A 27,749-nucleotide genomic window follows, 5' to 3' on the forward strand; every position below is an offset into this window, starting at 1 on the left:
TTAGCGACCGTTGTGGTCCTTATTTCATATATTTTATTATTTGGACTTTCACAAACTACAATAAAAGAGCACCCATCCAATGATCAGGCTGCCTTTGACAGTTTTTAAAATACACTGTTAAATAAACAGATCTTTCACCTTTTAAATCCAAATTAGATCAAAAACCCCCAGCATCAACATATATATAGCAAGCCTCCCTACAGAACTCCCGCCTGACTCTTATGCCATTGCTACCCGGCCCTACTCAACACCCATCTGCTAATGTGCAAGGGAGCAAAAGTGGACTTTGCAGCACTCTCTAAAATCTAACAAACTCAAGCTATTACAGATCTGGAGAGGAAGCAAGTTCCAAACATCCATAGGCACTAGATCTATTGGGTGAGCCAAAAAGTAGTCTCCCCTGGCCAAAGCCATAGGAGCTAAGCTTCTCTCAGCTAGAAGTTTGCATACCTGGCAGCATTAGGTATTATAATGTAATCAGAGGCATTAAAGAGAGAAGAGGACTGTAAGATCATCCAGTCTGCCTTCCTGCAAATGCAGATTTTTTATGTAATTGCTTGGCTCAAGATTTGTCTTTCAGATTGTTCCAAAATTCAAAGTATCCAAAATATGGTGGCTCATCTTTTCATCCATTCACAGGAAGCAGGAACTCATCATCTTGATCCTTGAAATTCTTCACTGGCCTCCTCTCCATTTCTTGAACTAGTGCCATCATTCTCCATCTTCAAGATTCTCCTTGGACTTGCACGCTTCTCACTTCTGTAACTTTGTCACCTTGTTCTTCATCCTTTCTTCACATTTCTTGTTTTTCCCAAGCCTCACTCTTTGAGAGAAGTGAGCCTCCATATATGGGATAAAAAGAAAAGGAGGACTTAGGCACCTTAGAGACTAACAAATTTATTTGAGCATAAGCTTTTGTAAGCTACTGCTCACTTCATCAGATGTAAACAAGAGCTCTTGCCTTTCACCTTGACAGGACTAGGCCTTTTAGGGCTTCCATGTGGCTTTTGATCTCAGGTGCAGAACTAATTGAAAGGACATCTGTTTTCCACTGAAAGACTGCTGAAATGGTTTGCAGGATGCTTCTTAACCTGTTATGAAGCCTCGGGGATTCACCCCCTCCCAAAGGTGTTTGCTGAGTCCACCAGGGCTGAATCTATCTTAGACAGCTGCAGGACAGCCACCTAGCCTTCAGTGCACATATTTTCCCACCATTTTGCTCTTGTGCCTGCTACCAGAACTGATGCGCTTTTGGTGATTTTTTTTTACCATCTGTACTGAATCCACCTCCTCAGCAACCTCCTGCATAATTGAGGTACCACTCCTGACATGGAGCACCACAGGGACACTACGCGAAGAAGAAGAGGTGATTTACCTTGTATAGTAATTGGAGTTCTTTGAGATGTGTCTCCCGATGGGTGCACCACTACCTGCCCTCCTTTCCTTGCTGCCTCTGAGTCCCTTCGCTGAACTTCCAACAGTGAGAAGAAACTAAAATGGCAGCTGGTCGACCTCCCCCTTCCCCGATATGCCTCCTCACCAGAGCATGAGGCTATCTAGTGCACACGTGAGGACACTAGTGATGAAAATCTCCAATTTAGAGCATACAGGTGCATTCACATCCTGATATGGAGCACCAACAGGGATGCAATCTTGAAGAACTTGAGTTACTAAACAAGGTAAGTAACCTCTCCTTATAATCAGCTAAGAAGCATTTAGTGATAGTTTAAAAAAAACCCACCTCTGATCATAACAAAAATTGTAATTAGACTGGGGTGATACAGTTTTGATAAAGTGAAAGCTTCCCCTCCTCAACCTTCATCCCTTTTAGAACTGAACTGAAACTGAATTTCTGAAACCTGGGGATAAGTTTTCACTTCTGGGTCAGGACCAAAAATACCATAATTTCATGAGAAAAGCTGTTTGGGAAAAGCTATTTCTGGTCATGGTCAGCAGGAGAACTTTCAAAATACCACAAGAAGGGATGATGATGTGATCCTTCTGGCCCAACCAGAAGAAGGAAGTACCAGAAATCTCATAAGAGATCCTGATTGTCAGGGTCTGGGCCTGGCAGCTGAAGTGAGCCCCAACACAATAGGTAAATAGTAGGTGCCATGGTGCTCAGTTGATGGCTTCTAGCACAGACTCTAGGAAGAGCAGATGAAACCCCCTCAAAACCTGACCTGAAGGAAGGGGTGGGGGCAGACACCGTGGCTAGTTAGTGTGCATGGTATACACTGCAGCTGAATAGGATAGGACTCGGGGTGCAAAAACGGAGTTTTGTGAAACCCTGGTCCAATGTTTTGTGCGCTTAAGTGAACTCAACAAAACGATGATATTTCTGTGTTTCAACTTAGTTACTGTGGCCTGAGGAAATTAACCATGTTTTGGTTTTTACAGCAAAAAAGTGGGACAACAGTAACCCTGGGCCCCAAAGAGAAATCTTGGCCCAAAATAAGGCACGATGCACTTGGTGTCAATTTTTTATTCATGATTTTATATAGAAGTAAAAATAAACGATTACCAGGACACTTGAAACAAGTTTCTAGAATACTTTTTTCTGAAAGGCACAGTATTATCATTTGACCTGAGAAATATGTCAAACAGGTATCCTGGTTAGAGTATGAGGCTAAAACTAGACTCCCCTGGGTTCTGTTCCATTCCCAGTTCTTCTACCAATTCACAGTGTTATCATGGAGAAGTCCTGTAGCCTCTCTATTCCTCTCTTTGCTCAGGAAAGTTTGCAAAAATGTCCCCTGGTGCTAGCAACGCTGGAAGCCAAATCTGCAATATTTTCCTAGAGTAGACAAAGTGTTTATAATATTTTCCTCATGAGTGAAATATGGATAATACCTATCTCAAAAAGGTGTTGTGAAGCTTAACTAATTAATGTTGGAAAGACACATTGAATGCATAGATGAAAGGCTCTATATACTTATTTGGATTAACATTCATGTAGAGATGCCTATCAGAACTGAGGTGTTAAATACTGTACAAACAAAGTAAAAGATGGCACGCGTCCTAGAGAGTTTATAATGTAGTTAAATATATCAATACTGCACTGCTGGACAAACAGAACTTGGACCTATGAATCTAGACCTATAGTTTTCCTGACAAACCAGACTCATGCTCAGGCAATTAATAAATGCACATGTACACGTTAACAGAAACTGACAACAGAAAGAAAGAGACCTCAATGGGCAAACTTTTTGGATGACTGACTGCACTCTTTTGAAGTTCCTTTCCATTAGATTCACCAGTTACTTTAAAAATATCCCACAGCAAAAAGAGATTAAAAATTAGACTTTCAGGGGCAATACATTCCAGCCCGCAATCCAATCCTGCTCCTGACTATGGTAATTCATTCAGATACTTACGTAGGTGCTGAATCCTTGCAAATTCTACACTCCGCTTCTGTAATTGTGTTGGAGACAACATGTGCAGGTCTCAGATTTTTACATCAAGAATTCATTTTGGTAATTCACTAAACCCATTCTGGCTAAACCTTGACCCACCAATAAAAGGATTCCTCTGGGTCACTGCCCTTAGGAAGCGCATCTGCAACAGAGAGAACAGGGTAAGCCAAAGAAAATAATGGCTAACTGTTGCTAACAGATACTTGCTTTTTTCTTTTTAAAGATAAAATTAATAATGTTTTAATACCATGATCAGTCTCAGCCTTTACATTTTGAGGTGATTCAGAGGCTGGATATACGTAATACTGAAGTGGAGTTTTTGCTTTTAAATGGAATATTTAGGAAGGATCCATCCATTTTGGAATTAAACTCCTGCCAAGGCCATCATGGCTACATGAAAAAGTGATGTGGATTTTTAACCAGCCTTTGAGACAACTGCAGCAGCAGCATGTGTGTTTGCAGCCTTAGGAACATTTCTGCAGCAGAAAGGGTGGTTCCTGCCAAAGGCATTTGGGTGCAATACTTTGTTAGGGCCATAAGCTGACAGGGTGGCAAGCGTCCAGATTTTCTGGTGAGGTGGAAAAATTAATATTATTTATTGAAGTGAATTTAATGTCACTAATGGGAGCCTGATTTATACACAGATGCCTCTAGTTGTAGCAACAAAGGGTCAGATTCAAAGGTATTTAAGCATCTAAAGATGCAGACAGGCCCCTGGTGGAATTTTCCAAGGCACCTAGGTGTCTAATTTCCATTGAAATCCAAAGGAGTTAGGTGCGTAGCGCCTTCTGAAAATCCCACTAGGTGCCTATCTGTATCTTTATAGAATCACAGAAGTGGAAGGGACCTCGAGAGATCATCTAGTCCAGTCCCCTGCACTCATGGCAGAACTAAGTATTATCTAGACCATTCTTGACAGGTGTTTGTCTGACCTGCTCTTAAAAATCTCCAATGATGGAGATTCCACAACCTCCCTAGGCAATTTATTCCAGTGCTTAACCACTCTGACAGTTAGGAAGTTTTTCCTCATGTCCAACCTAATCCTCCCTTGCTGAAATTTAAGCCCATTGCTTCTTGTCCTATCCTCAGAGGTTAAGAAGAACAATTTTTCTTCCTCCTCCTTGTAACAACCTTTTACATACTTGAAAACTGTTAGCATGTCCCCTCTTGGTCTCTCTTTTGCAGACTAAGCAAACCCAATTTTTTCAATCTTCCCTCATAGGTCATGTTTTCTAGACCTTTACTCATTTTTGTTGCTCTTCTCTGGACTCTCTCCAATTTGTCCACATCCTTCCTGAAATGTGGCACCCTGAACTGGACACAATACTCCAGTTGAGGCCTGTCAAGGTTCCTTCCCCACTCTGAACGCTAGGGTACAGATGTGGGGACCTGGATGAAAAACCTCCTAAACTTATCTTTACCAGCTTAGGTCAAAACTTCCCCAAGGTACAAAATATTCCACCCTTTGTCCTTGGATTGGCCGCTACCACCACCAAACAAACACTGGTTACTGGGGAAGAGCTGTTTGGAAACGTCTTTCCCCCCAAAATACTTCCCAAAACCTTGCACCCCACTTCCTGGACAAGGTTTGGTAAAAAGCCTCACCAATTTGCCTAGGTGACTACAGACCCAGACCCTTGGACCTTAAGAACAATGAACAATCCTCCCAACACTTGCACCCCCCCTTTCCTGGGAAATGTTGGATAAAAAGCCTCACCAATTTGCATAGGTGACCACAGACCCAAACCCTTGGATCTGAGAACAATGAAAAAGCATTCAGTTTTCTTACAAGAAGACTTTTAATAGAAATAGAAGTAAATAGAAGTAAAGAAATCACCTCTGTAAAATCAGGATGGTAGATACCTTACAGGGTAATTAGATTCAAAACATAGAGAATCCCTCTAGGCAAAAACTTAAGTTACAAAAAAGATACACAGACAGAAACAGTTATTCTATTCAGCACAATTCTTTTCTCAACCATTTAAAGAAATCATAATCTAACACGTACCTAGCTAGATTACTTACTAAAAGTTCTAAGACTCCATTCCTGGTCTATCCCCGGCAGAAACAGCATATAGACAGACTGAGACCCTTTGTTTCTCTCCCTCCTCCCAGCTTTTGAAAGTATCTTGTCTCCTCATTGGTCATTTTGGTCAGGTGCCAGCAAGGTTACCTTTAGCTTCTTAACCCTTTACAGGTGAGAGGAGTTTTTCCTCTGGCCAGGAGGGATTTCAAAGGGGTTTACCCTTCCCTTTATATTTATGACAAGGCCTAATCAGAGTAGAGTGGAAGAATTACGTCTTGTGTCTTCAAAAAGAAAAGGAGTACTTATGGCACCTTAGAGACTAACAAATTTATTTGACCATAAGCTTTCTTGAGCTACAGCTCACTTCATCGGATGCATGCAGTAGAAAATACAGTGGGGAGATTTTATACACCAAGAGAACATGAAACAATGGGTGTTACCATACACACTGTAATGAGAGTGATCAGGTAAGGTGAGCTATTACCAGCAGGAGAGGAAAAAACAAAACAAAAACCTTTTTTAGTGATAATCAAGGTGGGCCATTTTCAGCAGTTGACAAGAACGTGTGAGGAACAGTCGGGGGGAGGGAGGAAATAAACATGGGGAAATAAGTTTACTTTGTGTAATGACACATCCACTCCCAGTTTTTATTCAAGCCTAAGTTAATTGTGTCCAGTTTGCAAATTAATTCCAATTCAGCAGTCTCTTGTTGGAGTCTATTTTTGAAGTTTTTTTGTTGAAGAATTGCCACTTTTAGGTCTGTAATCGAGTGACCAAAGAGACTGAAGTGTTCTCTGACTGGTTTTTGAATGTTATAATTCTTGACATCTGATTTGTGTCCATTTATTCTTTTACATAGAGACTGTCCAGTTTGGCCAATGTACATGGCAGAGGGGCATTGCTGGCACATGATGGCATATATCACATTGGTAGATGCGCAGGTGAATGAGCCGCTGATAATGTGGCTGATGTGATTAGGCCCTATGATGGTGTCCTCTGAATAGATATGTGGACACAATTGGCAACGGGCTTTGTTGCAAGGATAGGTTCCTGGGTTAGTGTTTTTGTTGTGTGGTGTGTAGTTGCTCGTGAGTATTTGCTTCAGGTTGGGGGGGCTGTCTGTAAGCAAGGACTGGCCTGTCAGGTTGGGGGGGGGGGCTGTCTGTAAGCAAGGACTGGCCTGTCTCCCAAGATCTGTGAGAGTGATGGGTTGTCCTTCAGGATGGGTTGTAGATCCTTGATGATGCGTTGGAGAGGTTTTAGTTGGGGGCTGAAGGTGATGGCTAGTGGCGTTCTGTTATTTTCTTTGTTGGGCCTGTCCTGTAGTAGGTAACTTCTGGGTAATAGCTCACCTTACCTGATCACTCTCATTACAGTGTGTATGGTAACACCCATTGTTTCATGTTCTCTGTTTATATAAAATTTCCTCACTGTATTTTCTACCGCATGCATCTGATGAAGTGAGCTGTAGCTCACGAAAGCTTATGCTCAAATGAATTTGTTAGTCTCTAAGGTGCCACAAGTACTCCTTTACTTTTTGAGGATACAGACTAACACGGCTGCTACTCTGAAACCTGTTCTTGTGTCTTGCTTACAACACTCCTGCTAATGCATCCCAGAACGATGTTCGCTTTTTTTGCAACAGCGTTAGACTGTTGACTCATATTTAGCTTGTGATCTACTATGACCTCCAGATCCCTTTCCGCAGTACTTCTTCCTAGACAGTCATTTCCCATTTTGTATGTGTGCAACTGATTGTTCCTTCCTAAATGGAGTACTTTGCATTTGTCCTTATTGAATTTCATCCTGTTTAGACCATTTCTCCAGTTTGTCCAGATCATTTTGAATTTTAATACAGTAACTGTTCACTTAACGTTGTAGCTATGTTCCTGAAAAATGTGACTTTAAGCGAAACGATGTTAAGCGACTCCAATTTCCCCATAAGAATTAATGTAAATGGGGGGGGGGGTGTTAGAATCCAGGGAAATTTTTTTTAAAATCTCTCTCTATAAAATATTTTGTCTGGAGAAAAAAATTTCCCTGGAACCTAACCCCCCCACCCATTTACATTATATATACACATACACACACAGAGAGTATAAGTTTTAAACAATTTAATACTGTTACACAGCAATGATGATTGTGAAGCTTCGTTGAGGTGGTAAACTCAGAGGGTGGGATATTTCCCAGGGGATGCCTTACTGAAAAATGATGAACTAGCAATTGGCTGAGCCCTCAAGTGCTAACTCGATGTTAATGTAGCCTCACACTCTACAAGGCAGCATGAATGGAGGGAGGGGAGACAGCATGACAGACAGAGACACACACCCTGTGTGGGAGAGAGAGAGAGAGATGCGCATTGCCCCTTTAAGAACACTGACCCCACTCTAAGTACACTGCCTTTTTAAGTTAATCAGCAAACTGAGATGGCAGCTGCTGCCAGGAAGCTCCCTCCGTCCTGAGCCCTGTCATGTCATCTCTATGGAAGATGGGGTAAGCGGGGTGCAGGAGCAGGGTGGAGGCGGACACCCTGGCATTAGCCCCTCTTTTTTCCCCTCTCCCCGCACAGGAAGCAAGAGGCTCCGGGGAGCAGCTCCAAGGCAGAGGGCAGGAGCAGCACATAGCAGTGGGGGGAGGGACAGCTGAACTGCCAGCAATTGATAGCCTGCTGGGCGGCTGCTGCACAGGGAATATAGGGGAGCGGGGAGCTGATAGGGGGGCTGCCGGTCCACCCTGGTTCCAAGCCCCCACCTAGCTCCAACGGGCTGCTCTTCCTGCAAGCAGTGGACAAAGCAGGTGGCTGCCAAACGACGTTATAAGGGAGCATTGCACAACTTTAAACGAACATGTTCCCTAATTGATCAGCAACGTAACAACAAAACAACGTTAACCGGGACAACTTTAAGTGAGGAATTACTGTACTATCCTCCAAAAAGAAAAGGAGTACTTGTGGCACCTTAGAGACTAACAAATTTATTTGAGCATGAGCTTTCGTGAGCTACAACTTGCAACCCCTCCCTCCTTGGTATCATCCTCAAAGTTTATAAGTGTACTCTCTATGACATTATCCAAATCATTGATGAAGATATTAAACGGAACCAGACCCAGAAATGATCCCTGCGGGACCCCACTTGTTATGCCCTTCCAGCAGGACTGTGAACCACTGATAACTACTTTCTGGGAACGGTTTTCCAACCAGTTTTTCACCCATCTTATAGTAGCTCCATCTAGGTTGCATTTCTCTAGTTTGTTTATCTTTAAATACCTTAAAATCTGGCCTTTAGAAGCCTAAAAGTGGACCTGTTCTGACACTATTTTCCATCAATAGTCCAAAAACTTTATTTTGGGACAAAAAGTTGAAATTTGCTATAGAAACCAGTTTTGACAGAAGAATTTTGACCAGACTTACCCTAAAAGTCCCTTTGACTTTCACTGAGATTTAGGGTACATCTATGCTTTGAGCTGGAAGGTGCAAATTCCAGCTCCAGGAGACATAGCCATACTAGCTCTGATTGAGCAACCATGCTAAAGGTAGAATGTAACACCAAGACTTTCTACTGCACATTATTGGAAAAATGTGACTTCTACTATGGAACTCAGGTATGATAAACTATTGACTGTCTTAATGGAAGCTTTCACACCAAGTACTTACATACGAGGTGTGCAAAAAGAGGGTAAGTATTTAGAAATCTGGTCATTGTTTTTAGCGTACGCGGAGGAATAGGGCTTCCCAGGTAGCAAGCCACAATGATTAGCCACATTCTTTGAATATTATCTTGATCATTCCTCAGCAATAATATGCACTGTAGTTTAAAAAAATATACAGCTGCATCAGCCTGAGTATATACCTAGCTTCTTTGCGGGTCTAGGCCTAAGTCAGTTTGGAAAACGGGACTTAGGTGCTATTTGAAATTTTTACCCTAGATCAGTTAATAAAACATAGTCCCTCAGTACAGGGACTCATTAGCCTTTTACACCCATGAAGGTCCCCATACTGTATCCTCTCAATATGAACTATTTATTGAATTATTTATTAGAGGAAACAAGAAAAAAAAGAGAGAGAGAGAACACCAAAGTAATGTCTCCGTGAGAGAACATAATGTGTGTGTGTCTCCTCCATAACAAGCTACTGTAACTCTACTTCTCAAAATGGCTTCTTGTCTCTCCAGGCAACAGAGATGTAAAGCTGCAGTACACAGAAAAAGTCAGTAGCAATTACATCACTAAATACATCACAGGACTACATCAGCTTTTTGTCTTACGCTGGGCACACTGTCAGCACTTAAGAAATAATTTATAATAATTAATAGTCACGAGTATGATTAACAAGCAAGAAAAGCTGCATAGTGTGCGCTGAGCAGGTCCAGGCTTGTGCTCTGTAGGCTTGCTAGAGCAAGAACACTACCACCACTCTCGGAAAGCTGAACTCTGAGCCCCGACAGACCACACAACAGAGCACCAATGGAGAGAGAAGTTCTCTTTATTGATTTGATTGAAGTTTATTCACAGAACAGGTATACCAAAGGCAGAGATGCCCCTCTAGTATGCTTCAGCACTCCCTTGCAAGAACCACAGCTCTATAGGTGAGAGGTTAGTCCACAAATCCATTCAATCCTTGGCTTCAGGCAAAACTGCCATATCAGATGAATTAGTCTTAAATATAGGCAGCATGTTTAAAACAAACAAAAGGAAGCATTTCTTCACACAATGCACGGTCAATCTTGCCAGAGGATGTTGTGAAGGCCAAGACTGTAACAGGGTTAAAAAAAAAAAACTGGAGAAGTTCATGGAGGATAGGTCTATCAATGGCTATTAGCCTTGATGGGCAGGGATGATGTCCCTAGCCTCTGTTTGCCAGAAGCTGGAAATGGGTGACAGGGGATGGATCACTTGATGATTACGTGTTCTGTTCATTCCCTCTGGGGCACTTGGCATTGGCCACTGTTGGAAGGCAGGATACTGGGCTAGATGGACCTTCAGTCTGACCCACTATGGCCGTTCTTATGTACAGAGCTGGTTTTATGATGCTGACACTTGTCCAAAGAGAACTGTATTGAGACCACAAGACTTACTCATGTAGACCACCAGAAGGAAATGATTTTCAGTCATTAACAACCAAACCTGGATTTGAACTGTCAACATGAGGGTTGAAAATGTCTATTGCATACTGGAGTGGAATGAAACCAACTATATTTTTCCACTTAAGGTCAACTCAGGATCTGAAATCAAGTTCTCAGGTAAAAGGCTAATTACATTCTTCTGCTGAACAACTTTTTCCTCTCTCATGTCACCATAGAATCATAGAATATTAGCATTGGAAGGGACCTCAGGAGGTCACATAGTCCAACCCCTGCTCAAAGCAGGACCAATCCCCAACTAAATCATCCCAGCCAGGGCTTTGTCAAGCCTGAGCTTAAAAACCTCGAAGGAAGAAGATTCCACCACCTCCCTAGGTAACACATTCCAGTGCTTCATCACGTTCCTAGTGAAAAAGTTTTTCCTAATATCCAACCTAAACCTCCCCCACTGCAACATGAGACCATTACTCCTTGTTCTGTCATCTGCTACCACTGAGAACAGTCTAAATCCATCCTCTTTGGAACCCCCTTTCAGGTAGTTGAAAGCAGCTGTCAAATCCCCCCTCATTCTTCTCTTCTGCAGACTAAATAATACCAGTTCCCTCAGCCACAAATCATGTGCACCAGCCCCCTAATCATTTTTGTTGCCCTCCGCTGGACTCTTTCCAACTTTTCCACATCCTTCTTGTAGTGTGGGGCCCAAAACTGGACACAGTACTCCAGATGAGGCCTCACCAATGCCGAATAGAGGGGAATGATCACGTCCCTCGATCTGCTGGCAATGCTCCTACTTACACAGCCCAAAATGCTGTTAACCTTCTTGGCAACAAGGGCACACTGTTGTCTCATATCCAGCTTCTCGTCCACTGTAACCCCTAGGTCCTTTTCTGAAGAACTGCTGCCTACCCACTCAGTCCCTAGTCTGTAGCAGTAGATGGGATTCTTCTGTCCTAAGTGCAGGACTCTGCACTTGTCCTTCTTGAACCTCATCAGATTTCTTTTGGACCAATCCTCTAATTTGTCTAGGTCCCTCTGTATCCTACGTCTACCCTCCAGCATATCTACCACTTCTCCCAGTTAAGATTTCTTTTGGACCAATCCTCTAATTTGTCTAGGTCCCTCTGTATCCTACGTCTACCCTCCAGCATATCTACCACTTCTCCCAGTTAAGTGTCATCTGTAAACTTGCTGAGGGTTCAATCCACGCCATCCTCCAGATCATTAATGAAGATATTGAACAAAACTGGCCCCAGAACCGACTCTTGGGGTACTCCGCTTGATACCGGCTGCCAGCTAGACATGGAGCCATTGATCATTACCTGTAGAGCCTGATGATCTAGACAGCTTTCTATCCACCTTATAGTCCATTCATCCAGCCCATACTTCTTTACCTTGCTAGCAAGAATACTGTGGGAGACTGTATCAAAAGCTTTGCTAAAATCAAGGAATAACACATCCACTGCTTTCCCCTCATCCACGGAGCCAGTTATCTCATCATAGAAGGCAATCAGGTTAGTCAGGCAATGACTTGCCCTTGGTGAATCCATGCTGACTGTTCCTGATCGCTTTCCTCTCCTTGAAGTGCTTCAAAATTGATTCCTTGAGGACCTGCTCCATGATTTTTCCAGGGACTGAGGAGAGGCTGACTGGCCTATAGTTTTCCGGATCCTCCTTCTTCCCTTTTTTAAGGATGGGCACTACAATAGCCTTTCTCCAGTCATCCAGGACCTCCCCTGATCACCATGAGTTTTCAAAGATAATGAACAATAGCTCTGCAGTCACATCCTCCAACTGCTTTAGCACCCTCGGATGAAGAGCATCCGGCCCCATGGACTTGTGCTCGTCTAGCTTTTCTATATAGTCCTCAACCACTTCTTTTTCCACAGAGGGCTGGTCACCTCCTCCCCATGCTGAGCTGCCCAGTGCAGTAGTCTGGGAGCTGACCTTGTACATGAAGACAGAGGCAAAACATTGAGTACATTAGCTTTTTCCACATCCTCTGTCACTAGATTGCCTCCCCCATTCAGTATGGGGCCCACATTTTCCCTGACCTCCTTCTTGTTGCTAACATATCTGAAGAAACCCTTCTTGTTACTCTTAACATCCATTGTTAGCTGCAACTCCAAGTGTGATTTGGCCTTCCTCATTTTACTCCTGCATGCCTGAGCAGTATTTTTATACTCCTCTCTGGTCATTTGTCCAGTCATCCACTTCTTGTAAGCTTCTTTTTTGTGTTTAAGATCAGCAAGGATTTCACTGTTAAGCCAAGCTGGTCGCCTGCCATATTTACTATTCTTTCTACACATCAGGATGGTTTGTTCCTGCAACCTCAATAAGGATGCATTAAAATACAGCCAGCTCTCCTGGACTCCTTTCCCCCTCATATTATTCTCCCAGGTGCTCTTGTCCATCAGTTCCCTGAAGGAGTCAAAATCTGCTTTTCTGAATCCAGGGTCCATATTCTGCTGCTTTCCTTTTTTCCTTGTGTCAGGATCCTGAACTCGACTACCTCATGGTCACTGCCTCCCAGGTTCCCATCCACTTTTGCTTCCCCTGGTAATTCTTCCTGGTCTGTGAGCAGCAGGTCGAGAAGAGCTCTGCCCCTACTTGGTTCCTCCAGCACTTGCACCAGGAAATTGTCCCCTACACTTTCCAAAAACTTCCTGGATTGTCTGTGCACTGCTGTATTGCTCTCCCAGCAGATATCAGGGTGACTGAAGTCCCCCATGAGAACCAGGGCCTACTAATTTCTGTTAGTTGCCTGAAGAAAGCCGCATCCACCTCATCCCCCTGGTCCAGTGGTCTATAGCAGATTCCCACCACGACCTCACCCTTGTTGCTCACACTTCTAAACTTAATCCAGAGACTCTCAGGTTTTTCTGCAGTTTCATACTGGAGCTCTGAGCAGTCATACTGCTCTCTTACATACAATGCAACTCCCCCTCCTTTTCTTTCCTGCCTGTCCTTCCTGAACAGTTCATACCCATCCATGACAGTACTCCAGTTATGTGAGTTATCCCACCAAGTCTCTCTTATTCCAAGCACATCATAATTCCTTGACTGTGCCAGGACTTCCATCAGCAGGAGCTGGCAGAATTCTGGTGATGAAAAATTTCAGACAAGACAGCTTCTGGGTACTGTATCATGGCTAATGGGCTTGCCAGAGGAAGGAGAAAGAAAAGAGTGGAAAAGAGGGAGCGAGAGAAATCACCCATGCAATTTTACTAGTAATTTTTAAATAAAAGGTTATCTTACTCCCCAGTTTAAATGTTTTGCAATCAAAAACAGTGGAATGCACTAAATCAAGGCACATGAAACTTGCATATGAAGACACAAAGTTAGTTAAGAAAGTTACACTGGCTCATCTTCCCTTCCTATTATGACACTGTTGTGGCTTTGCTCTCTACACAACATTAATAATATGAAGAAAGCACAGCCTCAGTTGGGTTCCAAAGAATCGTGCTTCTAACCATATACAAACATGCGAGGCCTAGCTACATATATACAGTTACTCTGTTAGGAATTGGTGGCTTCTGCAATGGATGGGGGGAGGCATGAGAGGGCTCCCAAACTGTTTAAAGAGCTACCAGCCCATTCCCATACACTGAAGGCACTAAAGGGTAAAAAGGGGACCCTGGCAGAGATGAGCCTGTCCATCAGCCTCTAAAAACCCCAAGCAGATTTTCATCTCTTGATTGTTTGCATCTTGAGTCCTGCTTGGTGCAGGGTGAGATGCATCAGGGAGCCAATTTCTCGCTCACTGATTCTGTACTGGCCCAGTGATCCTAGTGCAAGGTACCAAAGAGACCACAGGTCTTAGATTCATAGATTATAAGGCTCGAAGGGACCACTGTGATCATCTCGTCTGAACAAACTTTGCCTCTGTTCCCGAGAAGCTGATGGATAGTTTCTCTCAAGATTTGTTTGGGGGTCTGGTCTAGAAATTAATCGTATACTGTTTGCTATGGAATGATCTGCTTAGAAATTAACTAGAACATTTCCAGTTAAGATTACTTGGTACAGGATGTGTGCTAGAATTAACCAATGTGCTCTCACTAGACTAAATAAATATCTTCATGTGTAGTAATAAATGACTTGTTAACATGCTTTTGATAACAGTGAAAAGAAATAAGAGCAGCTTGTTCAAAACAATGATTTTTCTGTCTGGTTTCTTAACACACAGGAACACAGGTTTTACAAATCTCTTGAGTCAATGTATGGGTCAGCCTTGAAAATGGATATATAAAGGAGTGCTCCTTCTGCCCAGTGATTATTACTAAATGGAAATTTTAAACCTCTCTCTTTGTCCTCATCTGCTATACCCTCACGCTCACCTCCTGCAAGTCCCTCCTTGAAGCTGACTTGCAAAAAGGTGGGAAACATGGGCTTTTATTTTGCTTCTTTATGATCTATAAAGGACTAGTAAAAGATTTTTTTTTAATTTTCCCCTTCGCTTCTTCCCCCTGCTTGATTATTAGAAACTTAGGTCTATTCTAAACTGGAAAACTCTTCAATAACTAGAAAACTAATGTAATACTGAAATCATAAGTGAAAATTTAGCTTTTGCCCACGGAAAGGATTTCGAGTCTGATCAACTAAAATGCATTTGTTGTCAATGGCTAATTAATATTTTCAATAGAGGAAGCCTTTGTTAAAGATTCAACACCTTCACCTTTTCAACTGTGATGTTAAATACCTGCAATAAACTCCCCTATTACTTCCATTGGTCACCCAAGGATGCTAGGAAAGTGCAGACTTTCCTTACTTTATAATTCTCAGATTTTTAAGAAGAAAAAAATACCAAACAGCACAACAACCCCCTTTGTGTCTACATTAGAAACAAGCACTGAAGGACATATTCCCAATTTTAAAAAAATCCTTAGCAGGTTACCTTTAAAATGTACGTCTTCCCATAGGGCAACACAACCTAGCTGGGCCTGCCACAGACAAATCCTGACACTAACAAGATGCACATTCAAACACATCCCTTCTTGCCATATTTCCCCATCTTTTGTCTTTACAAGATCTGTTTAGACTGCAACATCTTCCAGGCCAGGATTTTGTCTTCATACCAGTCAGTAAAACACATCTCATGCTATTAGTTCTATGCTAATGAATAAAATAAAGAATGTTAATAATGTGAAAGAACAAATTGGTCCTTCACAGTTACAGTGTGAACTTCACCTCTGACCCCTACCAGTCTCTGAGTACATCCCACTAGGTCTCAGGCCTTGGACGGCCACCTCTCTCATGATGGAATCACATGATTCTTCCACTCTCATACCAAGGGCTGGGATGCAGTCCCCTGTGTTTCAATCATAATGCAGGTCTGACTTATGAATGCACCCTGCATTTTGTTGGCCCGCACTCCAGGCAATGACGGTGGTAATTAGTGATCAAACAACCTCCTGAAAGTATTATTTGATTAGAACAAAAGTATGTCAGAGAAAAACATATTTTAAAAGCAATACAGTAGCCTGTCACTGTAAGCATATCTAGTTTTTTCCCTAAGGCTTACCATTCCCTGGATCTGGGAAGGCCCAACTACTTTAGACTCCCTTCCAGAGTCTCTCTTTTCTATTTCAGAGTAACAGCCGCGTTAGTCTGTATTCGCAAAAAGAAAAGGAGTACTTGTGGCACCTTAGAGACTAACCAATTTATTTGAGCATAAGCTTTCGTGAGCTACAGCTCACTGTCTCCGTGGACAGCTTTTGAAAGTCTTTCCCCCTCAGAAAGACTTAATTCTTCAGTCTTCTTTTGGACTCTAGCCTCTTAGCCTAACAAAACAAGGTTTCAGAGGAACAGCCGTGTTAGTCTGTATTCGCAAAAAGAAAAGGAGTACTTGTGGCACCTTAGAGACTAACCAATTTATTTGAGCATGAGCTTTCGTGAGCTGTAGCTCACGAAAGCTCATGCTCAAATAAATTGGTTAGTCTCTAAGGTGCCACAAGTACTCCTTTTCTTAAAACAAGGTTTGAAACTCACTGGAGACAAGATCCTTAAAGCTAACAGCCTGACCTATCTCCCTTAAGTGTGTAGCTAGATGCTTTTATCTGGGAAGGTGTTGTGTTGCTTCCCTGTTTGTTCTCCCCACAACCCCTATTCAAGGCAACCATTCTGCCATATAATAAACATTCCACTATCCCAATGTAAGTTATACAATCTCACGCAATAAACTGGGTGACTTTTCAGTATTCTTACATATCAGCTCCTATAGAATTCATAACCTTATTACGTATGAGCTTCACTTCTAGCACAGGCCCTTCTTAGGCTATTGGCATGAGAAGAAAGTATGTTTACTGCTGTAAAATGGGTTGGCCCCAGCTTCGAAATCTATAAGTGTGGCGCTTTAATACCAGCTGAGAGAGCTGAGGTCCATTGCAGTTTTCAGCCCATAGTTCCCTAGAGTAGCAGGGGTCTGAGAGTTTGATAGTCCACTTGCTGAGCTATGGGTGTAGATGCTGTCTAGCTGTAAGGGGTCTATGTGAATTCAAGTTACAGTTCTGGTAGGAGCTGAGGTAATTAGACTGACCTTCGATTGCGGTAACTGAAAGCAGGGCTAAATACCTGCAACTATTTTCCCCAAACACCCTCAGTGGGGCTGGCTTAGCTCATGGTGGTTTTCCACTAGGCATCAATTTAGTCTTAACTAAATACATCACAATGTAAATCATAGCTCTCATGATTCAGGCAGAAGAAAGTCTGAATCGTTTGCTTATAAGGGATAAATTCTGCTCTAGTGAACTCATTTCAAAAGGGTTATTATAAAAGCATGAGTGTGCCTTAATTTGAAAAATATTCACAATGGTGCAATTATTTAGCATGTTTATTGCAGTAATGCCTAACAGTCAACCAAGAGTGGGGGACCCCATTGTGCTAGGCAAAAGTAGTAGATGGTTCCAGCCCCACAGAGCTTATAATCTAAATAGACAGGTCAGACAGAGGGTTTGGCAGGACCCTGGAGAAAGACAGCTGCTTCTGGGGACAGAGCAGAGGTGCCTGACCTGAGGTTTCTGCAAGAGGGAACTGCCTGTGTACTGTTTCTTACAACCCCTGTTCAAAGGAATTGAACTTGTGTACATCTGGTGTACCAAATAGGACACTAACCTGCAAAGCCCCAAATTCTGCTTTTGCTCAGCAAAATGGAAACAATACAGTAGATTGATTTTCTTTTGAAAGGTCAACTTGATAGGATGAATGAGGAGGGCTACGTTTTGTCTGGGATTTTCTGATGGAACATTTTTCGATCAGAAAATGCTGATTTCTTGAAACCACCTTCTGCAGGAACGTTTCAACGTTCCGCAGGTAGGTGCCGTGGAGGCAGCCCCCCCCCCCCCCGTACTACTGGGCTCCCAAACCAGAATGAATTTTTTGCAGAAATGTGAAATTTCCCATGGGAAGAAATTCCAGTTCTCCGCTCAGCTGTATCGAGGCCATAATTATCATTGTTTTATTGTGGTAGCTGCAAAATGCCTCAGTCCAGCTTGGCAGCCATCTTTTGCTAGGAAGTGTATAAACACTCAAGACATAAGCTTTGTCCTGAAGTGTTTATAATCAAATCTGAAACAAGACTCAAGTGAGATAACTGTGAAAAGATAATGCAGTTACCTGACTGCCGCTCATCACCGTAGCCATCATTGGCTGGCTGAATTCTTTTGGCATCACAGCAGAAGTGGGTCTTGAGGATTTCAAAGATGAGAGGATGGTAAGGAGAAGAGGACTGGAAGGGCTAAAAAAATTCAAAATGGGATTTTCAAAAGCACTTTGCACTGGCTGAATGCTGCTTCTCAATCCCATATTCTGTTTTTCTGAGTTGTACCATTGATGATAGTAAATGTACTAGGATTTTAAAATACTGCTGGATATTAATGAGGCCTGGGCTACATCCAGTTTTTGTATTGGTAAAAATATGTTGGTTAGGGATGTGATTTTTTTTAACCAGTTAACGTAGTTAAAAACTCCATTAGTGTGGACACAACTGTACCAGTATAAGTGTGTTTATATCCGCATAGCTTATTTCCCCTTTCCATACAGGAATGGCTGTGCTGCTATAGACACTTTCATACCGGTAGAGTTACAGTGGCACAACTTGGGTGTGTAGACAAGGCCTTAGAATGTGTGGAAGCTTGCACTGCTTTTGCTGTAGCTCTTCAGTGGCAAACTAGAGGACTTACTGTCTGAAGTAGTCCATCTGACACTTTTCACAAACACTGCTTTCACTTTAAATTAAACCCAGTTTCAGTGCCGAGAGTGAGGACGCAGTAAAAGTTCAGAGGCACACATGATGATTGCAGTTTGATGCAGTGCCCTGGGTGCAGTGCCCTGCAGCAAGCTATCATGTTACTAGGATAATAGCCAGGGCTGGGGAGCCTGTTGGTTTTTCGGCGGAAGTCTTCATCATTTATCTAAATGTAGATCAGCACGTACATGGTATTTTTTAAAAGTGAGAAATCTATCTGCCATATGACAGTGGAACAGCGCTAGATTCCCTATCTTCCATGCAACTCAACCCCAGCTGAATATAAAATCAATCTTATTTGTCATTCTTTATTTACCCTACAGTCCTAAGAGATCATATAGCTACATTTTAGCAAATCTGGGCATGTATATTTTTTGGGCTCCCAGGATACCAAGCTGAAACACATGCATTAGCTCTATAGCGACCTTTCCTAGCTCTCTCCTGTTAGAGTTGTTTTTTGGTCAATTTACCCTTAGGTTAACGGGAACCCAGACAATGGAAGCTATTGTGTAGTTTGCACTCCTTACTTGTAAATCTGTTTTAGAAACAGGAGTCATTAGCAAATGCAGAAGCTTATTTCCTTTACCACTCTATTTTAATTCAGAATAATGCTGAGTGTGCTACTGACTGTCAGAACAAGCAGAGCATAATTTAACAGATGTGAGATTATTATGCACTCATTTCCTGAAGCCGTGAGTTAGAATCTTTTTTTCCTTGTCACACCAAATAGCCACAGAAATACTGTAAGATACAATGGCAAGTCTAATTAATGTTTTCAAAAAAGCGTGTGTGCAATTGAAAGATAAAACTCTGAAGGGGCAGGAAAATTGTGTGTGCAATCAACTACTTCCAAGGGCAAAACAAGTTTATTTTGTCTACAGCATATTGCTGATAATTCAGAAAAATGACATGGGAATTCTACTACCCATCCAACAAAGGGGTTCACACATAGTTTGCTGACTCCACAGGTTGAGATCTTCCAAAAGAAAATTCTTAAATCTCATTTTTGACGTTCCACTAAAGGATGCAAATCAACAGCTTTTCAGTCGGAATTGGGAAGCCAAATGTTTGAGAACAAGAAACCATTCAGTACCAACTATTTAGACATTTATGTGCCAAAACAGGGTAAGAGGTAAGGGAGCGAAGTCCTACAAAATATTACGAGAACATTTCAACCAACAATCAGATAGCAGGTACATCAGTCTCCCGTCAGCTCCTCTTGCATTGTAGAAATCCCTCAGGGATCTGTCTTTGTCCCTGTCCTGTTGTTTCCTTGTTCTCTAGTCCTGGGTGACTTGTACTCTCAGGACTTCAACTGCCATGTCTGCCAATGACCACAAAAATGTACCTTTCTACCCTGCTTTCGTTCCTGTCTTTGCAACATCTCATCTTGGATTTCTTAGCACTAGCTCATACTCAACATGGCAAAAAACCAGTTCCTAACCTTTGCTCCCCAATTCCCTCCCTTATCTCTGGGGTGCTGCTGATAATTCTGCTATCTTCTCCCTCCTGCAGGTGCTTAGCCTTTGTGTCATAATCAATTCTTATTTCTCCTTCTTTTCCTCTACATTCTTTCCTCTACATTTTTACCAAATGCTGGCAAAATATTCAAAATCTGTCTTTCCTCTTCATCTTTGTCATCATGAATTTTATTGGCGTCCTGGTCAATTCACATGTTGACTACCGCCATTGCCTTCCTTTAGTGCCTTCATCATTATTACTGTATTATTATTATTACTGTTATTGATTTGCATTGCGGTACTATCCTGGGGCCCCAGTCAGCGGTTGGGTCCCCTGTTGTGCTAGCCACTTTATGCACAGATAACAAACAGACCGCCCTGGCCCCAAAGAGCTCACAGTACAAGTATATGACAAGAAACAATAGCTGGATACAAGAAACAGATGGGGGAAGCATGAAGTAGCAATGAGTTGGTCGGATTATAACTACAAAGTAAGAAGCAGCAGTCTTAACATACCAGCTGCCTAGATACAGTCAACTGTGTTGTAAGCATCATGAGTTAAGGAGGCATTTGACGGAGGATATTACAGTGGTTTTGTGGATGTTTATGGGGAACTCCATAAGGAGAGGTACTGGAGAAAGTGTGAAGGTGTTTTTGGGACAATTGGACTGATTGGCGATGAAGACTGATATCATTGGCACTGCTGAGGTGAGGTTCAGTGACTTAACAGCATGTAAGAGAGGATAGATAGGATGACTTAAAGTGAAGATAAGTAGTTTGTGTTTGAGGAGGGATCACTGAATTTTAGCAGGATTAAAAAAGGGATTATGCACTTACATGGATGACGACAGCAACCACAATTACATAAAAAACAGGGGATCTAAACTCTCATGCTTCGAGGCAGATGCCAAACACTAATGTCATGGGGGCAGGAAGAAACTTCGCTATGGACAGGTTATTTTATATTTGTCCATTAAAGGGAATCTTGCAACTTATTTATTTCTTTGTATTACCATATCGCCAGGAGCTCCAGCCACAGACTAGGATGCCATTGTGGTAGGCACTGTAAAAACACAGAACAAAAAGATGATTCTTCTAAAGTTTCTTGTACTGGGTGGTGCCAGCATTTCACTAGCAATCAATATAATCACAGGTAAATTGTGCTAAAGTCCTGCCCTTCAAAACTTTCAACCGAAAGGCAACAACTACCCTATATTTTACAAATCCCTTGAGAAATTTACACTCTCCCAACAGCATCTTAAGCTGTCAACAGATCCCCAACAAATACACATCAATCACATAAGCACCACCTTTATATATATTTCCCTTTGCTGTCTGGGGAAAAAGTGATATCACAATGAAGTTCCCCATCATGAATGAAGTATATTGAAATAGCCCCACATCAACTTACATGTGCTGGCAGTTCCACATGACATCATGGGATAGATACAAGATGGATTTCATGTTGATGCAAACCACTGTTTAATTTCAGTAGTATAGATATCAAACAACTCAGCCTTGCTTCATGGCCATTAAAAAAATGTTTACCTTTTCCAGGCAATTACTTAACTTTCCCAATTATCAAGGAAAATGACCTCATTGTAGGGAGTAAATGTGCTTTAGGTGATCTACATGGAGGTTACAAAAATACAGGGATTTTTTTTTAAAAAAAGAAGAAATGGGACAGGATTGAAATACTTGACCTGGTGGTTATGACCAAAATGCAGTATTATTAATCTGACCTTCTATAGTGCATTTCATCCAAATGGCTCAAAGCACATTTACAACCAAGTAACTCTGTCTCACAACGCCCTGGTGTAATAAGCACAACACTATCCACTTTACTGATGGGTAAACCAGTGGCAACGAGCAGTTAAGGGATTTGATTGAGGTTCCATACAGAGTGAGTGAGAAGTGGACCCTTTGGGTATGTCTACACAGCATTTTGGAGCTGTGAACAACCATTTCATATGGATGTTATATGACGTGGGGCCTGGAAAGTCAAGGGTGATCAACAGAGCCAAGGTCCAGCAAGATGACCGGGGGTGTAATTACTTTGTCTCTGGCCATATGCTGATCTATCAGAGCAGTAAGTGCTGTCCCAAAGGCTGGGTGAATCTTCTGGGTTTGCAGGGAGCAACAGCCAATCTGTGGAGTGTCTTCCCTGGCCAGTGCGGGAGTCTAAATGTTATTTCTAGGGTGATGGGTATGTCTTTTCTGATTCATGGAGTGAAATCCAGATGAGCAAGTACCTGGGAGGGATCAGAACTGGGACCAAGCCATGAGGTCCGGGAGTTAGATAGTAGGTGTAGCCAAATAGTAATCTGGTTCTTGCCTGCTCCCCTCCACCTTCCACCCAGATGTCTTCCCCCTGTTAATGGTTCTAGAAAGTTGAATTTCTGCAATTAGGAAACAAAATGAAAACAGTTCGAGACAAGTATGGTGAGGCTGAAAGGATACAGTAAATGCCACATCTGAATGAATGAAACACACACATGAATTTTCCTTTGTGTTTCCCTTCCCCTCCTCCTAGAATTACAATCTATAACACCTCTCCTGAAAATATTAAAAGGACAGAGAAAAATGGCTCCAAAAGAATGTTATGTTTGGCTTTTAGAGAGAATTGATTAATATGCTAAATTGTCCTAAAAAATTGTTAAATACATTTGCATTGAATTCATAAATCACATTTCCAGTGAATTCATAAATCAATGTGTGTAAGGCACTGAAATCATAACTGGCACTACTGTTTTGGCTCAGTTTCCAGTTTTACATCAGGGACTTATTTTCCAGTTTTTTCCTCTAAGTTGCTGTAATCATGTGCTGCAGTAGAATCTAAACTGAACGACATGCACAATAAATGTGCTCCCTGACTGAGACCATACACACACTATAAAATGTAAAATGTTTATACAACCAAGAAGAGAAAAACAACTCAACTGGTCAGCTTTATCTGCTCCTTATTGGCTTAACAACAAAGAGTATGTATGTGTGTCTTAGGAAGAAGTTTGTGAAGTTTTGCCTATCTGAGAGGCAAAAATTAACTTATCCCCCTCCATCTCCCAAACACCCAGATCTTAAAGATTTCTAGCTTTCTGCATCTAAAGTAATGTGAAACTAATGCAAGAGGAGCCACTGGAGTGAGTGGACACTGCACCCTGACCTATGTGCCTTAGGCCAGGAAATAAAGTTCAGTCTCTTACCAGCACTCATGTGTTTTACACGTTTATCACAGCTTGGGCCTTCTGTAACATAAACCGAGAAATCTTCAAAAACAAAAAGCTCAGCATGCAGCTATTGCCAGAAGAGAGCTTGTTGAAACAGCAGAGCGGGGTTCCATATTATTTATTGTCTCTCATATTTCCATATCAAATACACGTAGTTAAAAGTCAAAAGTTGATCTTTCAAAGTTTCACCACTGGGATCTGAATATGCTCATGAGAATTTAACTGGATTTTAATGGTGATGAACAAAGAGCAAGGGAATCCAGAACTGAAGCTGGATTGGTGCTAACAGTAAATATTTTTTAAAAAATCACCGAAGTAACAACAGGGAGCTAACATACTGAAAAGGACAAACAAAGTTTAAGGCACTAGTCTGCCACTAGACTTCCTGTGTGGCCTTTGGCATGTCACTGAATCTTTGTGTCTGTTTCACATCTCTGACACAGGCATAATAGGAACGCTCTCTCTATTTGCTTTCGGTATTTAGATGATAAGTTTCTCAGAGCAGGAACTCTCTCTTTTTGTGTGTGTTTGTACAGTGCCCAGCACAATGGGACCTGATCTTGGTTGGGTACTCTTGGGACTAATATAATGCACATAATAAATAATAATATTAACGATCCAGTTCTGCCTATTCCCTTTCATCTACCATTGCATTTTAGCTGAAGTAAACAGAGGGCTCCTCAAAAATAAAAAGCAGTTTTAAGTACTATTTTACTCTCCCTCCACCCCATACTTTAGAACACATTTAAGCATTAGAATTTTTTCTGATATACCCAACAAACACTAAATTCAGAGCATTTGATTTTATAATCCAATGTTTTATACAATGAGTGACTGAAAACTTGGGAAACATGAAGCAATACATCATTTGATTTGGAAAATTTGACTACTTTGAAACTTTAGATGCACATTAAGAAATGCATACTATTGAGTAGTGTTCTTTTTGCTTTGCTATGAAAATAGAGCTTTCTCCATTAATATCCTATGCTTTTGAAAAAGAGATGTCTGACTTCTGTTTTTAACTGTATTGGGCTTTGGTTGTGCGTGTGTGTGTGTTTTGTTTTTAAACATTTCTCATAGGATTTCTCTGCAAATGAAACAGATGTCTCAATAGAAGAGTCTTAATTGCATTTTCCATATAGCGAGGAAAATAAACCATTATAAAATGAGTAACTGGGACCTTGTTTGGTCACCTGAGACACTTGCTTTTCTGCTGTTAAACAGATTTTAAACATTTCAACTCGTTTTTAAATGTTCCATGTTTATGGTAATTCTAGTAAAATAAACATATTCTCTTGGTCGTGCGGTGAGGATGCTAACCCGGGACTCAGGAGACTGGGTTCAATTCTCTGCTTTGCCACAGAGTTACTGAATGACCGTAGGCAAGTCACTTAGTCTGTGCCTCAGTTTCCAATCTATAAATCAGTGGTTCTCAAACTTTTTTACTTGTGACCCCTTTCACAAAGCAGGCCTCTGAGTGTGATCCCCCTTATAAATTAAAAATACTTTTTTTTATATTTAACACCATTATCAATGCTGGAGGCAAAGTGGGGTTTGGGGTGGAGGTTGACAGCTCGCAACCCCCCATGTAATATCCTCATGACCCCCAGTTTGAGAACCCCTACTATAAATTGAGGATAACACTTCCCTACTGCACAGGGGGTATTGAAGATAAATGCATTCAATTTTTTAAGATACTCAGATGCTGTTATAATGGGGGCCGTATAAATACCATAGATAGACAGATATTGATTTCCACTGTTTATGAAGAAATCCATAAAGCACACAATTTGAAGGAGCATATTTTCAGGAGGGTCTCCCTAAGTGTGCCTGCACGAGCATCTATTTGCAAGCACAAAGGATGAAATCCACCACTATGCCAAGGAACAGCTCAAGCCTATGGACCTCTTTAATCTCAGTGAAGTCCTATTTTGAGGGCTGGAGTGAAAATTATATTGTGCATACATCTTGCGCTGGTCCTCTGCATAAGTATGAAATTCCACCCAGGACTACATATCGCATACACTATGTTGTAGTTCCCAACATGCAGGTGAGTCCACTCCCGATTGCAGTGGGCACAGACAGGAAGACTCCATAAGATGTTTGAAGCCAACATTTCATATACATCTTACATGTATTAGCTGTAACAAAAACAAAACGTGCCAGATGCGTAATAGTTTTGGCAGGTGAAAAAATATTTTTATCACGGTAAGAATTAGACGATTAGATCTGGTGCCCAGGCTGGCTAATTGTCATAAGAGTTTTGGAAATTTTTAATAAAAAGTTAGAGGTTTTTTAACAGTTGATCAAAGGAAAGATACTTTGGACTTGTCATTTACTGGGGATTTTAATAAAATTAGCTCAGTCGTCAAAAGCCAGATTCTGCTACCCTTAATCACAAAGAGAAGCAACTTCCTCTGAAACTAACCCCCATTGACTTGAGTAGGACTGCTACTCATGGAGGAAGCTGTTACTCAATAAAGATATGGGCAGCAGAATTTACTATCAACTACAGAATTTTAACAGCTAGGAAAACACAAACCCATAGTTCTCTTTTACCCAAGCCAGGAAACACCTTAGATGTGGACGTGGTTGTGTAAATAATAAAACTCTTCAACTTCAGAGGATTTTAGAAATGGTTTAAATCACTTCTCTGCCTTGTTTTCCCAAGAGGGAGCCTGTGTCAGAGCTGGGATGAGCAACTGAGGAGATACTGCCCCGCAGGCTGGGGCTCAATCTGCTGGAGAATGCTCGCTCTCTCTCCCCCCCCCCCGCCCCTCTTTTTGGTTCCATCACTTATGTGAGGAACATAATAGGCCAACTGAATGGTATTGCAAATTGTGCCTGAAGGAGTAAAGCAGCTAAATAGATCATTTGCAATTAAGTCACTTACAGAATGGCTATACACAACCCACATGTTGAACTTTGGCTTCCTGCCGCCTGCCCCAGTACGAAAAATGACTCCAGGAACACTTCTAGAACAAACCTTGTCCTCTTGCCGACTTCTGTGTAGCCTTTGCTCTTACATTCATTTCAAAGTGAAATTACTCCTGGTTGGAATCCAGTTGCACAAAACAAGACAGTCCATTTAATCACATTGCTACGCTATTTCTTCTGACTTGGGAAAGGAAAATCAGCATTACCGAGAAGTGCTCCCTCTTAAAGCTAACACTGTGGTCTCTTGTGAAAGTGCCTGGCTGGTATAGAAGTGTGGGATGGAGTTTGGAAGAATGCTTAAATTCTGGAGCACAATGCAATTGCATCCTTTGCCATTTTATGGGTTTCAAAAGTCACACAATGGAGTGAGCTCTGGACTTATTTAGTGTAGATTTCTCTCATGTTTAGTAACCTCTCCCTGATACGTATTACGTTTCCTTTCCCTTAGGCTAACAATGGTTTGTCTGAGCATCTCCTTCGGGAAATCTATTGACTGAACAAGACTAACTGCCTAGTCTATAGGAAGAAGTCCAATGGCAACATAGCAAGTCAGGAAACACTGGACACATCCAGCAGAAGTTACTGGGGGGAAAATTAAATGCCTGTAAGGAAAGTGTTGTAATTTAGTTTTATTCTAGGTCTAAAACTGGAAAAACTTAAAACTCAGTTGCTCACTGCATTACAGCGGCGCTGTTCAGGGTCTGCCAACATTTCCATTATGAACTGCAATTTTTAGGGGTTTATAACACCGCCAGAAAACCGCTTTGGGATGAAACTTGAAATAAAAGCTCTCTGCCTGAAAACTAATCCCCCCCCCCCCCACATACACACCCCGGCAAAAACTGTTGCTGTTGGTTTTTTGCAAGGGAAAGGGGGTACGCGGGAAAATTAAATTGGCTTATTTTTAAGCCAAGTACGTGAAAAATAATAAGTGAGGATCTAGTGCCTGATATTGGTTTAGCAAAGCTTTTTAAAGCAACCTACGTCAGTTTTCTGTGTCCTTTTTACTACTACATTTAATGGCTTACCTGAGAGACTGCTACTCCCTCTCCCCTCCATCCCCTCCCCAAACACCGTTACAGGTCTGGTCAACAGAAATACTAATGCTAGACCCCACCCCTTAATATAACAGCGGGGATAGTGGGCAGGACATTCTCCCCATAAGGGGAACAGGTTTCTAGAACACCCTACTGTCTCTTTCAGGGCAAGCTGCAGGGCTGATTTGTTTCACTGGGGCTATGTCTACATTACAGCTTATGTTGGCAGCCTTAGCCTCAGCCTTTGAAGAGACAGGGAGGAGTTGAAGTATAAGATGATGAGAGGAGATGGTTCAGGCATGAGCTGACTGAACTGTGTACTTGGTTTG

General features: G+C 41.9%; 1 long non-coding RNA gene across 2 annotated transcripts; it reads right to left on the reverse strand.

Moving 5' to 3' along the window:
* On the reverse strand, nt 1-26,208 carry LOC125633643 (uncharacterized). 2 transcript variants are annotated; one of them, XR_007355679.2, is made up of 4 exons: nt 22,472-26,208; nt 18,129-21,282; nt 3,378-3,558; nt 1-840 (listed from the first exon to the last, which is right to left on the reverse strand). It is a non-coding gene; the product is annotated as an uncharacterized LOC125633643 (long non-coding RNA). The 2 variants fall into 2 exon arrangements; XR_012667756.1 differs by lacking the exon at nt 1-840 and adding an exon at nt 2,477-2,797.
* Nucleotides 26,209-27,749: the final 1,541 nt, after the last annotated feature.

The sequence above is a fragment of the Caretta caretta genome, chromosome 3 (assembly GCF_965140235.1).
Source record: "Caretta caretta isolate rCarCar2 chromosome 3, rCarCar1.hap1, whole genome shotgun sequence".
NCBI classification, from domain to species: domain Eukaryota; kingdom Metazoa; phylum Chordata; order Testudines; family Cheloniidae; genus Caretta; species Caretta caretta.